We start from the raw sequence: 12,844 nt of genomic DNA, 5'->3' as shown, positions 1-12,844 counted from the left end.
AATAAAGCCGATCCCAGGAGGCTGTCAGCGACGGGTATAAGAGTCCAATCCTCTGCAGCATCTTCATGAGGGCTATGGGTGTACGAGGGAGCCAGAGCCTGTGAATCTGTGTCTTGCTATCTTGCCCCAGGCTGCCCTTGTTTTTGGCCAGGACAGACACCACCACATCACCCTGTAGGGGCTGCAAACACCCTCCGCTCGTCGCTGAAGGCTGCTCTAAGTGAGCATCCAGCCAGCAACCTACCCCGGCTAGATTCCTGCAGCCGGTTCTGACCCCAGCTCCAGGACCCTGATCACCACCTCAGACACCACTGAGGGGAGGCGGAGGTATGCCGGGGGCAGGGGGAATTCACTGAGGGGAGGTGAAGGGGTACCTGGGGGGGAGGATTCACTGAGGGGGGGTGGATGGATCCCTGGGGGGATTCACTGAGGGGAGGTGGAGGGATACCTGGGGGAATTGGCAGAGGGATACCTGGGAGAATTCACTGGGGCGGGTGGCAGGATACCTGGGGAGGGGGATTCACTGAGGGGAGGGGGAGGGGGAAGGGGATTCACTGAGGGGAGGTGGAGGGATACCTGGGGGGATTGGCAGAGGAATACCTGGGGGAATTCACTGGGGCGCGTGGCCGGATATCTGGGGAGGGGGATTCACTGAAGGGGGTGGAGGGACACCTGGGAGCAGTGTCACGGACTCACAGGTCGTGCCCACTCTTGGCTCCGTACAGTCCTTGGGGGAACCCCCTTCAGTGTGACAGCCCTTTGGTGGGCATCCACCCAGTTGACACCCCACGAGTTCTGCTTGGCTGCCATTTCCTTCATCTTCAGGCACTGGGCCACCTTGTGTCCCTTTTGGCCACAGTAATTATATTTATGGTCCCTCAAGTCCCACAAGGTCGGCCCGCCCCAGCATTCCCGGCCACCCCTGAGCTGGGCTTCCTGGAGTCCCACCTTTGAGATGTCTCTGGGTGACTCCCCTTCTGAGCCCCCGATGTGGGTTTACCTCCTGCCCCCGATCTCCTGTCCACAAACTCATCCGCCAGTGACCCCGCCCTGCGCAGATCCTTAGGCTTTCGGTCCACTAGCCACATCTTAAGGTCTGGAGGGCAGATGTCGTACAGCTGCTCCAATCCCACCAGGTTATACACGTCCTCTGCGGTGGTGGCCCCTGTGCCTTTCCCCCACTTGCGGAGATATTCCCCCAGCAGGTTGGCAACCTCCTTGTAAGTGACACCTGAGGTCTTGCGCACACCCCGGAATCATTTCCTGTTCTCCTCGGGGGTCAGTTCAAACTTCATCAGCAAAGCCTGTTTGAACAGGTCACAGTCCCCCGTCTCAACACCATCCATTTAGCTGAATGCCTCTATGGCCTTGTGAGATAGGCATCAATATCCCCCCACCTCCTTGAACTGGGGCAGCAGTTTGGTGTCTAGATTCCCCACCCCACTGGCATCTTGGGGCCCTTCCCCGCTTACCCCCTGGCAGGCCCTCTTGGCCCGCTGCTTCTCCATTGCCAACTCATGCTTCCGCTGTTCTGCACGTTCTGCTAGCCTCTGCTTCTCCAGCTCCTTTGCTTTCAGCTCCAGCTCCAGTCTCCGCAGCTCCTCCAGGGAGAAACCTGACTGGGGTCCCCCTGGGAGTTGGGTCTGATGGAGTCCTGGTTGCTACACAGACTGCCCCCGGCTACTCTCTGGCTCTCCGGGCACCCCGGGAGCCCCGCTGCGGTCTGGAACCTGTTCCTCAGACTGGTCATTCTCTACAAGCTGAGCAATCAGCTGCTCCTTAGTGAGCCTCCCCACGCTCAGCCCTCTCTCCCTGCCCAGACCTGCCAGGTCGCTCTTACGGAGCCGGTTATAGGCCATTTCCAGGCTGGTTCCGTTCAATACCCTTGTTCTAGCACTGGCAGCCACTCACTGCAAAGCACCTGCGTTCGCAGCCAAACATTTATAGGGTGCACCTGCCAACCATCCTCTGCTACCACGTTGTCACGGACTCACAGATTGTGCCCACTTGTGGCCCCATGTGGTCCGTAGGGGGGGGCCCCCTTCAGTGAGACAGCCCTTCCCCGGGATCTACTTTCTCTCGGGGGTTCAGCCCCTCCAGCTCCTGGAGCCTCACCTCTCTAAGTCTTAGCACACCTGTCTCTCACCGTGGGCCCCCTCAGGAAGTCCACTCGCTCTGGACCCCCGGGGTCTCCATCCCCAAAGGGGATGATGCAACCGTGTTCTCTAGACTGGAGTGACTCTCAGCCAGTGTAAAAGAGGAGGGTTTATTGGGCATCTGAACACAGGATAGGAAACTCTCAGGGCCTCAGGCCTCTCCTCTCTCAGCACAGCACATCTCAGTCTCCCTTGCATCCAGGAGTGCTCTGCCTGCTCCCCCTCTCCAGCCCAGAGCCTCCCTGCTTCCCAGCTGGGCATCTGATACCCCTGTCCCCAAGCCCCCTCTGTCCATTATCTCCTGTCCAGGTAAACAGGATCGTAAACTGGGTTGCCTTGGCCTTCTCTCCTCTCAGCCCTCCTCTGGCCCCTCTGGCTGGAACCGGCTGGTCAGGTCACTGGGGTCCTCTCTTCATAGCCCATTATCCTCCCACTGGCCAGAACTGGCTGCAACTCCTGAGCTGGGTCTCCGGGTCCCCAGGTCACCAGTCGCTGGGGTCTCCATCCTCCAGGCCATTGGCTGGGGTCCCAAGTTCTGTCGCTGGCCCTCTGTAACAACAAACTCCCTCTCCCATCACCTCGTTAAACCAGTAACACCTGGGGACACTGAGTCCCACCCCCTCTGCATGCAACCCACTGGAAAAACTAAGAGGACCCCCCACTTCGTCACCAGCAGATTCACAGAGAAGAGGCAGAGGGAATTCACTGAGAGGAGGAAGAGGGACACCTTGGGGGAGTCACTGAGGGGATGTGGGGGGATACCTAAGGAGATTCACTGAGGGGAGGTGGAAGGACACCTGGCGGGGGGGATTCACTGAAGGGAGGTGGAGGGACACCTGGGGGAATTCACTGAGGGGAGGTGCAGGGACACCTGGGGGAATTCACTGAGGGGAGGTGGAGGGACACCTGGGGGAATTCACTGAGGGGAGGTGCAGGGACACCTGGTGAGGGGGGATTCACTGAGGGGAGGTGGAAGGACACCTGGTGGGGAGGGGGATTCACTGAGAGGAGGGGGAGGGACACTTGGCAGAAATCTCTGAGGGGAGGGAGACGTGGTGGGATTCCCCGAGGGCCGGAGCTGTGGGAATGATCACTTGCTGTCTGTGCTGAGGGCATGTTGATGGTGCAGAGGCTGTGGTGGGCCCGTGACCCCTGCTGGAGATGCTGGACTCGGCCTCAGAGCTGGCAGCCCCTCCTGCCCAGGCTCGCTGCCCTGTGGCTAGTACCTGCTAGTGTGGGGATGTCACAGCCACACCCCACTTGTACAGCCGACATCCGCACAGACAGTGATGCCCCGGCTGGGCCAGCCCCCCGGACTGTGCTCCCCATGAGAGCTGGTGCCAGTTCTGGTGCTCAGTTCCCTTCCTCCCACTAGCGCTGGGGAGGCGGCTGCACCCAGAGGCTAAGGAGTAGCACTGGTAGGATCCACACAGCACCTTCCATTCTTTAGGTGAGGAAGCACAGTGTGATACAGGAGCGTGGGGCAGGAAACTGGTTGGTGAGCTGGGGAGACACAAGCTGCTGAGCAGGGACACGGAAATATCAGGCCAGGGCTAATGCTTTTCAGGCCGGCTTCCATCTTGTACTTCAGGGCAACTCGCTTATGGGTCTGTTTGCCCCAGCCCCAAACAACCCCCTCAGCAAGCAAAGGAGCAGAAAGACAGCTCCCTGGACAGCCATGGCCCTTCTCTTCCAGAGACCCTGGGTGAAGGGAAAACAATCCCTTTCTTGACACGTTTTCAGGACATGACGTGTTTTCTTGCCTGCTTTTTTGCTGTAAACTCTCGTGGAGCCTGCTCCCGCATCATGGTTTGGATGTTATACAAGGCACCCCCACATTGGAACTGGGTCTCCGCTCTGCATCTGCACTGGATTCCCAGCTCAGTCTGCTTTTGTGGGCAGGATGAGGTGGCTGAACAGATGGTGGGAGAATCCATGAAAAGCACCGTGGCTGTTGAGAGAACCCGGAGGGCTGGAGGTGGGGGTCCTGCAGCTAACAACAGGAGTGGGTTTCATGGATGGGTGCGTGTGTATGTGTGTATGTATGTGTATGTGCATGTTTGCATGTGCACATCCATGGAGAGGTGTTTCTGCGTGAACGTGTGCAGAGGGGTGGCCAAAGGAATTTTGCTGTGTCCAGCGATTTGTTACAGGGATGTTATCTATGGTCGCATTTTCCCCACTGGTGGAATGGGTGTATGTGTGCGAGTGGGATCATGTCTGATGGTGTGCATGGTTAGAGAATAGGTCACTGCACGAGGGAATTAACTGCAGAGGCATTGGCCGTAACACAGTTTTTCTCACTAGAAGAATGAGTGTGCAGGCGTGAGTGCATGGACATGTTCTGACAAAATGGGAATTTTTCATAATATTTTGTATTAATAGTGTCCGTGCCTCAGTTTCCCTTATGGCCTGCGTGGTTAACTAGGTGAGGGGGGCAAGGCTGTTTACTCTTTGCCAGAGATCCAGATGTGATTGATGCCTGGGCTCCACGCCCATGGAGAGTCCCAGAAGACAATGGCCACTCCGTTGCCTGGACATTTGTCTCCTAGCAACTAACGACCATGGACCACCATCCCTCCCTAGGAAGCCAGAGGGAGTCTGACCAGCTGGAGAACAAAGAGCTAAGGAGGGGACCAGGTGGGGTTGTTAAGTGTGGGGCTGTTGGAAAGAGAAGCTGGAGGGGGGCAGGAGTGCTGGCAGCCTTTTTGGTGCCCTAGGAGGCAGAAGGTCTCACCCCTGAAATACCGCCGACGACTGTGGTGGCCAAACATCCGGCCACCGCAATCACCATCCCCCAAATGTTAGTGCCTGAGGTGACCACCTAGGTCACCTAATGGGTTCCATCGGCTCTGGAGGGGGCAGTACTGGGGCTAAAGAGGGGTCATTGGGCTCTGGCACTGACCCAAATGGACCGTGCTGTAACTTTCTGTTTTCTAGCTTAACTAAGGACTTTCTACTCTGTGTCCCAAACAGCTAATACCCTCCTGCTGCTGCCCTGCTGACTGGGACTTGCTGCAGAGTCAGGAGGTTTTGGGGGGGGGGCATTGCTCCCTTTGGGAGTGCAAGTCTCCCTCCGGTGTCCAGTTCAGGTGGACTCGTAGCCTGGAGCTCACGGTGTGAAGCAGGTGGGCTGGAGGCACTGAGGTTTGGTTCCAGGAGGCCATGAAGCCATGTGGCTTCTACTACTGAGAGTGTGACCCTATGGATGCTGAAGGGGCCTCCCAAGGACTGTTACAAAGCCATTGGAGAGCTCTGGACCAGTGGATCCATGACACTTGTGTGAGGGTGTGAGTTTGTGTGAGTGTATGCAGGGAGAGGGAACTTTGCATTTTAGGCATCAGGAGAAGGTCACAAAGTCAGAGAATTCACCACAACAAAATGGTGTTTTTCTATCAGAGGAATGAATGAGTGTGTGTGTGTCAGCACATGTGTGTACATGCATCTGAGGGTGTGTGTTTGCATGTGTCGAGGGGCTTCCGGAGGAGATTAATGAATGAGGAAATTCAGCAATAGCTGTATCCCAGTTTCTCCATTGCAGGAAGGTGTTTTTCTGAGTGCGTGGGTGCTCGTGTGCGCATGTGAGTGGGCGCGTGTTTGCGTGTGCGTGTGGGTGGGGAGGGGGCTTCTGGAGATATCTGCCACGTCAGGGAATTCACTGCAGAGTCTGCCTCGCCTCCACAATGCTCGCTTTCTCGTCTAGTTGGTGCATTGTACAGAGCTGTGTTCTGTAATTTCCGGCTCCCCCGCCCGGATCTCCTTCCCCGAGGAGAAAAGCTGGACAGCAGCAAACCCTGCCAGATGGATGAAGGACATTCCATCTGCAAGGTGAGGAACAGGGCAGACTGAAAACGCTCCCCCTCCCCAGGAATAGTCGTGGCTTGCTTCTTCCCCATCGGAACCGCACCCTGCCAGGCACTGTCAATGCTGAAGGGTACAGTACGTCCCAGCATCCCTGCCTCTCACAGACTGTACAGTCAACAACTCAGTGAATTATTATAGGCACCACCGTGAGAGCATGACTGCTCGGGCACTTCAACCAGGCCCCACGAGACCTGGAGAAGTGGCTGAACAGGCAGCGGCCACAGAATAAAGTGCAGTTTGCAGGTGGAAAAGTGCCCCCGTGATTGACATTTTGGGGCTTTCTAACGGATTCTTCGCCTCAGCAAAGAGCTGGTTGGGAATTTCCCTTGGGGATGATTTCACAACAGAAAATGCCCATTTCACACAATTACATTTTTCTGGGAGACAAAGTCGATTTTGCTGAAAATATTTGTCTGTTGGGGAAACCAAATGCTGGCGTCCCTGGAAGGCTCTTGTCAAGCTCATGCTGCGTCCGCAAGCGGGCAGGTTGAAACGTCCTGTTTCGCATCTCCTGAGAGAGCATTTTGCTGGCAACCCCTTCCTGGGAAAAAGTCACATTTTTGACTTTTTGTCCTAATTCAAGAGGCACATCCCTTCCCCCAAGCCACAAAGGTTTTCAAAGGAAGGGATTTCCATTTTCTGGCCAGCTCTAGTGGCTTGATGAGGCCAGCATACCCAGGCAACCAGGCCTCATGCACTCACCCCCACCCAGAAAGCTCTGGTCTGCAATCAGAAGTGGCAATCGTGGAGGGGATGGCAAGGCAGAGGAGATGCTGGTTCTCCTGTCCGACTGTACAGGAGCAGGATGTGCCTTGATTACTGAACTGACTCTGAAGACACTCTCAGGGGAGCTGGGGAGAAGGGTCCCAGGTTGGCCAGGAGTCTTGGTCAGAAGAGATTTTCTACCCTATGTCATGTCACATTTGGCATCTGTAGGAGCAATAGTCTCAAGTTGCAGTGGGGGAGGTTTAGGCTGGATGTTAGGAAACACTATTTCACTAGGAGGATGGTGAAGCACTGGAATGGATTCCCTAGGGGGGTGGTGAAATCTCCTTCTGTGACGAACTGGGAATGTTCTTAATGTTTTCTCTGAATACTGTGCTGGTGCTTCAGTGTCCCCTATGCAGTTCTTAAGTATCTAGGTGGTGGGATAAGGGTGTATGGTTGCTGCAGAGCAAAGGGCCAGTGCACCTAAATGCCTGACCCTCTGTCTCCTAGCAACTGATGGCCTGGGCCCCTCCTCTGCAAAGGTGCCAACTGAAGGTGTTGGAGACAAAGGGATCAGGTGACCTCCTGGCCTGGGAAAGGGGCTGAGCAGAGAGGAGGGGCTGGAGGGGGTTGTTAGTCTGCAGCTGGCTGGGGTCAAGGAGTGAAGTGCAGACGTGGGGGTCTGGCTCACTGCCCCCCAGAATGGACCCGGCCGAAGGGTCCCGTTCGCTGTATCTACAAGCTCTGTTTTAGACCCTGTTCCTGTCATCGAATAAACCTCTGTTTTACTGGCTGGCTGAGAGTCACGTCTGACTGCAAAGTGGGGGTGCAGGACCCTGTGGCTTCCCCAGGACCCCACTGGGACGGGCTCGCTGTGGGAAGCGCACAGAGGGGCAGAGGATGCTGAATGCTCCAAGGAGAGACCCAGGAGGTGAAGCTGTGTGAGCTTCTTGCCCTGGAGACAGTCTGCTCCAAGGCAGAGGAGGCTCCCCAAAGTCCTGCCTGGCTTTGTGGGGAGCAGTTCCAGAGCATCGCCCGGGGTCTCTGTGACACCTTCCTCAGAGGTTTTTAAGATCAGGCTTGACGAAGTCCTGGCTGGGATGATTTAGCTGGGATTGGTCCTGCTTTGAGCAGGGGGTGGGACTAGATGACCTCCTGAGGTCCCTTCCAACCCTGATGTTCTATGATTCTATGATCTGCTTGTTTTCTGAACCGGTGGGTTTGAATTTCAGAGTTGGCAGGATTGTAGGGGTGTGAGCTTTAGGAGATGAGGCTGTGCTGGGTATGGGGCCCAGCATAATGCCGCCTGCTGGGCCTGAAATTCACAGACACCCCTCCCCATGCTGGGCCCAGCACTCTCTCCAGCCAGCGTGGTCCACAACAACGCAACACCTGCTGCATTAGTTGTATCCTGCGCAGCAACCACACATCTCAACATTCCCATCGTGCCACCCCACCTGCCACGTGCATTTCTTCCACCATTGTAAGGCACAACACTTGCACTACCCATGTCCCTGGCCAAACCAACCCCATAACCACCAGCTACCTGTACCCACCCCTGCTGACACGGGCTGCATGGCCATCTCTCCTCTATATGCCCTTCCAGGGGGACAAGTGGGAGGGATGAAAGGAACTCCGATGGAGTGTAGGCACGGGGCGAGTGGTGTACAGGGAAAGCCTGACTGCAAGCTGCCTGGACTTCCCTGAGGATATATAGGGTAAGAGGAGGAGCCAGGCCCTAGGGCTATTCTGAGGGGCAGGTGCCAGGAGGGAGTTGGGGAGGCTGCATCCCCAGCTGGGCGGGCAACCTCAGCATCTGGTCACCAGACTTTTGTGAGCCTGGGCTGAGGGTTTGCAGATCCACGGGGTAGTTTGCACAGCTCTTGTGCTGGGCTCCGAGCTTGGTGTGTGGATGGGGTGCTGGAGAACAGTGCCTGTCAGAAACATTCTCATGGGGACGTGGACTCCTACCTAGTAAGGACCCCATAAGAGCTGGTTACACTGGGTGCCCCAGTGTAGGTGGGCCCCCCAGATAGCTTGGCTACACGGTGACCTGCCGCATGGCTTTCTTTCTATCTAAGGGAGTTTTCACTAGTGAATTCAGTGCCAGGACAGAGACCCACCAACTCATCCATGGATGCTTCAAACAGCCTGGTGGAGGGAAGCAACTTTTTGTCCCTCCCAACACAGGGCTGATTCCAACCGATGAGGCTGAGGTGAAGGTGTCTGTGTCCCATTCCCAGTTCCATGAGCTGGGCCATCCACTCGCTTGCGACAGCTCATGGCTAGCCGTGACTGGCTGGTGGATGTCAGCCCCACAGCAGCTGTAGAACGGGCCTGGGGCAAGGCAGTCAATAGGGATCCACCATAAAGGGCAATGGAAAAACCAGAGGTGAGATGGGAGGGACCCAAGCTGGGGCGTATGGGGAATATACTGGGAATTGCAACCATCTAGACTTGGAGCAGCAGATGCCTGCAGGCGCATCTTAGAGTTTGAAGAGAATGTCTGGCGTTTTCTCTCTCCATTAGTGGTAGCTGTTGCCATGGGATTGCAGCGGTTGCCATGGCACCCCAGCCGTTGCCATAGCATCACAGCCATTGCCAGGCTACGCTGAGTGTGTCAGAACAGGATGTTAGGTTAATGTACTTTCTACTGGTTGAGACCTTCCTACATGTCACCTAATTGCTCTGGACGAGTGGGTGCAGGCTTGGTGTGCTGCCTGGCAGTCGCTCCGCCTGGTAGGCCTTGGGGCTCCCAGAGCCTTGTGCTGTGGTGATGGCACTAAGGGAGGGAGAACTGAGCTGCTGGCAAAAGCATCTCGAGCAAGCGCGCTCAGAGGTGATCCCTGGACGGAGATGCTGTCCTTGGCTGGCAAGATCAAAGGGTCGATAGCAACTGCCCACAAGGCCAGCTGTCACCCCAGCTCCCTTGTTTTCACATCCCTTCTTTTCAGCTAGATTTAACCTCACCTCATTTGGCCTTTGGTCTGCTTCACGTCCCTCGGGATTTCAGAGCTGCTGTCCGAAGCACAGAGCACTTCGTTCCTACTGTTGGGGTGGGGGGTTGGGCACTTACACCCCATGGCTGAAGCTATGGAGTGGGCTAGCCACCTTCCATTCACGCTAGCTGAGGGAACCACTTAATGCCCCTTTGTTTAACTCTAGCTGAAACAACGAAAAGCCACCCTCGAAGGAGGAGACCATGTGCATGCCCAGGTAGGGTGACCAGATGTCCTGATTTTATAGGGACAGTCCTGATATTTGGGGCTTTGTCTCATATAGGCACCTATTACGCCCCCACCCCCCATCCCGATTTTTCATACCTGCTGTCTGGCCATCCTACGCCGAGGCAGTGGCTGGGCCATGCAGTCCAAGGGGTTCCCTGGAGGTCTGAGAACAAATGCAAGGGCAGGGGATTGGTTAGATTGTGTCTGTGCATCTGGGTATGTGAGTGGGAGAGATGGGCGAGAAGCAGCAGGAAGGCAGGCAGACGAGATGGGCAGAACAAGCTGTGGGATTGAAGCCCCGAGAAGAAGCCCAGGGAGAGTTTTTTGGGCTGAGTGCTGGCTAAAAGGGCTTGGAACTGCAGGTGAAGAAACTCTCTCTGGCTGTTTGGTTCCTGCTGTGTTCAGGGAAGGGACTCTGCACAAACCCCCCCCCCCACTCCTGCAACAGTTGTGCCCCCTAAGGAAAACAGCCTCAGGACCCCCAAGACTGGCTAACCACTGGAGTCCAAAGGCCGTAACCATGCCACCGGAAAGCAGCTTGGCCTCCAGATTCCAAATCAGACAAAGCAGCCACCTCTTCCTCTAGCCGTCTGAGATTTCAGGGCTAAAATCAGACTGGGGCTCACAGGGGGAGAAGAACTCCACCCCGCCCCAGCCAGAACAGGGTGATTTTAAAGGCCACTTTCTTGCTCCCAGCCACGGTTAGAATCTCTTTGGTGACAGCACTCCCAGGCCTGGTGAACAGTCCCTAGCTGTGATTCTGGAGTAAAACGTTGAGTGGTTCCTTCGGCAGCATGCGAGCTGCTGCCCAGACAGACACGACCCTGGATGAGAGAACGAGAGGGGTCGAAATGAGCCAAACCAGCTCCACAGATATTGCGTCTGTCGATGCAGCAGCCGGCTCCTGAGAAGGAAGCGACGGACTCTCGGCGACTCGTCTCCAGGCCCAGGGTGAGGAGGGGGCCGAGTTAAATCAAACCTGTCACTGGCTGTGATATCCAGCAGCTCATCTCACCCTCGCTGCACTAAACCCTCAAGGAAGTCACAGAAATGGGGAGTTGGGGGCCAGATGGAGCATGTACGAGAGGGTCTGGCCTTGCCCACCCACACCTGGATTAGACGGAGTACACATGCATTGCCGGCTGCTAGCAGCTGCTAGAAACCCGAAGGTTTGAGTCAATTCATAGAAGTACCTGGAGATTTCCAAACAAACCTCAGTGACCCCTGACACCCTGGTGCCCCAGTGTCACAAAGTCCCTGGGCGATGCTCTGGAACTGCTCCCCACAAAGCCAGGCAGGACCTTGGGGAGCCTCCTCTCCCTTGGAGCAGACTTGTTCAGGGCAAGAAGCTCACACGGCTTCACCTCCTGGGTCTCTCCTTGGCGCATTCAGCATCCTCTGTCCCTCTATGTGCTTCCCACAGCAAGTCCGCCCAGGCGGGTCCTAGGGAAGCCAGAGGGTCCTGCACCCCCACTTCACAGTCAGATGTGACTCTTAGCTGGCCAGTAAAACAGAGGTTTATTAGATGACAGGAACAGGGTCTAAGACAGAGCTTGTAGGTACAGCAAACAGGACCCCTCAGCCGGGTCCATTCTGGGGCCCAGCGAGGCAGACAACCCTGTCTGCTCTCACTTCCCGTCTCCAGCCAGCCCTAGACTGAAACCCTCTCCAGCCCCTCCTTTCTGGCCTTTGTCCCTTTCCCGGGCCAGGAGGTCACCTGATCTCTTTGTTCACCTTTAGCCATCCCCTTGCAGGGGGGAAGGGCCCCAGCCATTTGTTGCCAGGAGATAGAGTGCCGGCCATTTATGCACACTGGCCCTAGAGACTTAAGAAATGCATAGGGGAAACTGAGGCATCCACACAGTATTCCGAGGAAACATTAAGAACAGTCCCACTTCATCACACCCGGCCACTGTCCGTGGGGGGTTGTGAGCATGGTGAGGGGCTGTGCATGCCACACAGCAGGGTGCAGGCATCTGCTGTGATCTCGTCCCCGTGCCATTGTCTGCTCTGTGCACGGGGACGCACTGTCACTGGGAAGGCAGGTGACAGCAAAGTCTGGCTCATCAGCAGAGTCTGGGAATTGGGAGGGACTGGCAGGAAAGTGGACTCCAGTCACTCTGGAATGAAGATAATAGATCCCAGAGCCACAGGAGCTAATTGGGCAGGTCTGTTTGCTCAGCCTGGGGCAGGGCCGAACCCCTGCCTATTGGTGTGATTCCCAATGTTCTGTCCCGCCGAGGCGTGAGCTCCCAGGCAGGGGGGCTTCCAGCAGCTCCTAGGGGACGTGACTCCACAGTCTCATACACCTGCAGATTGGGGGCCCGATTCGCTCTTGCCTGGCACCTGGTGGTGTCATTTCACACCTGTGCGAAGGGAGTGAAGTGCTGCCAGATGAGGCCCCTGGATCCTCCAGCTTCCCTTTATCCGTTCCACCCCCACGCTCCAGCCTACAGACTTCCTCCCTTGCCTGGCTGTTTACACGCTCCAGGCTGCAGGCTGCTATCATGTCCCCTATAGCTCTTTGCATCTGCTTACAGCTCAGTCTCTGGAGCCCCTGCTGCTCATCTCGGAATCTCTTGGTGGAGGTGCCTGAAGCTGAACACAAAGGGCCTGATTCTGTTACCCAAATGCCCCTTTACGCCACTCTGGCAGCATAAAGGGTCTTCAAGGACAGTGGAAAAGCCCCCTGACCCCACCCAAGGCAATCGCCACCTGTGAGGTTCCCCACTGTCTGCAATTTGGGGGGTGTGTCATAAACAGATAGCTAAGGGTTAATGTCTCTTTCACCTGGAAAGGAGTAACCTGAAACACCTGACCAGAGGACCAATCAGGAAACAAGACTTTTTCAAATCTGGGTGGAGGGAAGTTTTGGGGTGTGAGTTCTTT

Source organism: Gopherus evgoodei, chromosome 6 (genome assembly GCF_007399415.2).
Source record: "Gopherus evgoodei ecotype Sinaloan lineage chromosome 6, rGopEvg1_v1.p, whole genome shotgun sequence".
In the NCBI taxonomy this organism is placed as follows: Eukaryota; Metazoa; Chordata; order Testudines; family Testudinidae; genus Gopherus; species Gopherus evgoodei.
The sequence above is the reverse complement of the archived record's forward strand: the minus strand, read 5'-3'. Positions refer to the sequence as shown.